The sequence below is a fragment of the Dendroctonus ponderosae genome, unplaced genomic scaffold (genome assembly GCF_020466585.1).
Source record: "Dendroctonus ponderosae isolate FM_Combo_2020 unplaced genomic scaffold, Dpon_F_20191213v2 Dpon_F_20191213_5, whole genome shotgun sequence".
Classification (NCBI taxonomy): Eukaryota; Metazoa; Arthropoda; class Insecta; order Coleoptera; family Curculionidae; genus Dendroctonus; species Dendroctonus ponderosae.
The window spans coordinates 6,934,934-6,937,959 of NW_026018715.1; the positions used below are offsets into that span (position 1 = coordinate 6,934,934).

At 35.5% G+C, this 3,026-nt stretch overlaps 1 protein-coding gene across 1 annotated transcript in view; it reads right to left on the reverse strand.

The window, feature by feature from the left end:
- The window catches only part of LOC109539638 (GATA-binding factor C), a gene marked incomplete in the record, with an annotated part of 76,004 nt that extends 73,921 nt beyond the window's left edge, over positions 1–2,083 (reverse strand). Inside the window, 1 exon segment of the mRNA XM_019907516.2 lies at positions 1,903–2,083.
- Positions 2,084–3,026: the final 943 nt, after the last annotated feature.

Below are 3,026 nucleotides of genomic sequence, written 5' to 3' on the forward strand. Positions count from 1 at the left end.
GGCCTTTCTGCGGTTCCGATTGAACAAAATATGCAACTCTAAGAAATTGCAAGTCTGACTAAACATTTGCCATTTTCAAACCGCAAATAATTCATTTGTGCCCAATAAGATCYTTATGCASAGCGGAATGWAAAGTTTTTATATTTAGCTTTTGACCAGATTTTTGGCATCAAATCAAGAACCACAGAAMATKTGYCTTATTAGACTGGTTTWAGGCGATAAATATTAAATATAATAATTAAATATARGCTGAAAATTGGCTGCTTTCAAAAAATGTCTCCAGTTTACCCTTTGGACTGAGAACTTTTAATAATTGTWAAAAAAAATTACCAAAAAATCGGCATTAAATCATAGTAAAGCAAGAAAAGCATGGAGAGATCAACGCGTAATTAGGCAMGTAACCCGATGCAGGCTAATGCTCAAAGTCATAAATACCTACATTCARGTTGTTGAATTAAAAAARCTCAAAACAKCAGTRAACTTAACWAAATTTTAWATGCAWTTGMAWGGACACAAAATGCAATTGCAAATGCAAAGAGACGGTAAAAGTCACCSTATTACAACTTAACTTAGAAAGATACCTAACAATGAATCAACCTTCAACCGCCAACCAAAGCAATATTAACATTATTCATTTGARCAYGTTGTRAGCCGAATAAAAAATTGAATAGTCCCAGAAACTCACGGCCGATAACATAAAAAAWTAATTAATTCTATTAAAAAAAAAACTTCTAACAAAAATGYATTAAAYTKCATTTAGTCCAGAGACATCAATGTGCAAATGGGTCACTAACTCGAAAACATACCTAWACCAGAATGCTTTTTTACGTTTCAAAAAATCAGRAAAACCATAGCKCAASTGAWGTGATCAATATTTCGTACTTTAATTTTAACTGAGAYAGATATTGAAAAAAAATAGGTACCTACATTATTATTACAGAACTGAAATTAGCTTTACTGTCGAATTTTTYAGATTTTGTACGTAAGCTAGCTTTTCATATGTAARAAAAGCAACTTCCAKAATTTWTTAAATCAAAGTTCAAAAAAGTACATTTTCAGTTGATCGGCAGACGGCTAATTAACCAAAAAAAATCCACCATAAGTCTTGCTCTCTGAAAATATAATTTAGGAAAATGTCTTTGGTTTGTAGCGTTTTTGACAGAAAATTTACCGTTAAACACTCCATAATGGAAGGATTGTTTTTGGTAGACTTCCTAACAAAGCTTTGGTATAAAAAATACAGAAAACCCCGTTTTTTCAAGCAGATTTAACGTCTTTAACTAAAATTGTCTTTGTCTGCGAAAAATGCAAAAACAGCAAATAACATAAAAACCCCTGTATTAATTTTCAACTAGGATAAGCAAACTCTAAAAACTAGTTTTTCAGTAGAAAACAGCAAACAAATAGAATTTTTAGTGAAAAACCTATAAATCGTCTTATTGCTTGAGAATTACGGTTTTTAAGACAACCAATATTGATGCTCATTTTTTGGTTAGCAACCCATGATGGATATAAATTCAACTGCCTGCTCGATAGAGTAATGAAAATGTGATTTAAACCTAACAAAAACACGGGAAACAGCTAAATTATTGGCATCATGAGACATTAAAAAGTTGATGTTATTAAAGCAGGTGAAAAAGAAAAGCTCTAACTCGAATTATTCATATAGAAATCATCCAGAGACCAAACAATTGTCGAATAGCCACAGAAATAAAGGAAGACGTCAACGTCCAATTAGGCTACAAACCTTGAGTAGTACCCAGTTCGAAGAAAGATATGCTCCTTTAATTAAGCTCGTTTAAACGAATTGAAAATTGGTCTGGTGCACCGTGGATAGAAAATGAATTTTCACCATTTGCTCCGTTTTACGTATAACAGCATTGAAACTGATCAAGTACTTACTTATTGGCATGAGCTAACATCCTAATAGAGATAGATCACTAACTAATCACAGATCACAGTTAATCGTCGAGTTGTTGAAACTAATCAGCAAATCACAACACAGTATCTACCACCGAATCTATCTCATTGTCACTACATGAAAAACAGAGCGATGATGATATAGCATCAACGGATAGCGCGAGAGCACTGAATATTGCTGAAGTAGCTTTCAACCGTAACCCTTGGCAACGTGCCCTCGTTCAACATCGGAAAATTTCGAGCACGGTCGCCGATTGATTGGAGGGCTTTCAGCTAATGGGAGGAGTTCCGGTGCTGGGGGCGGAGCCTGTGAAGTCGAAAGACGTTTCAATTTTACACGTTGAACCAAGAAAATATGGAAATTTAGTCGTCAAAAGTTTTGAGGACTAGACAAACACTTTGAAGAGTGGCGAGAGGGTCGGCGTGAAGCTGCAGCTGTGGAGAAATAACTTTATATGGAGGGAAATATTCCGTAGAGACTTAGCCTTTGCGGTATTGCGAAAGCTCATTCAACTTTGGCTATGGGCCTTGGGACCGAAACAATCTGGCTCTAGTAGCTAAGTTTTCACCGATCTTCGTCGTCTTCGGCCAAAACTCAGCTGCAAGGTGGGAGATCGTCCAATACGATAAGGTTTTCTAACAAAACACTACTATTTGACAAAATGGCGACCACAAATCACCAGGCGCCGCCCCCGGACGATTGTCTGCCCCTTTTTCATGTAGATGACTGGGTATTGGCTCTCTTTTCGATTCTTTCTCCTTTTAAACTGGAGTTAAGCCGATCTGCCTTGTTATTCTTTTGTTTGCTATCACTTGTCTGTGAAATATTGAGCGCTTGTAAGTAATTCTGGGTATTCCGCTAGGTATTGTTTGTCTCTGGTAGCCAGTGAAATGTATAACATGCAGATTTTTTATTGAGCCCGAGTTTCTTGACTCTTAATCACTGTGTCAATTAATATTGATCGATCTGCTGCTTATCATTCGGTATCCTCACTAAGCTTTTGGTGTTGGTTCAGTATTATTTACAACAGCTTCTTCAAACAATTAATTCACTTTTTAGTAATTGCAGTAAAAATTACAAAATAATTCTGCAAATTATTCAATTG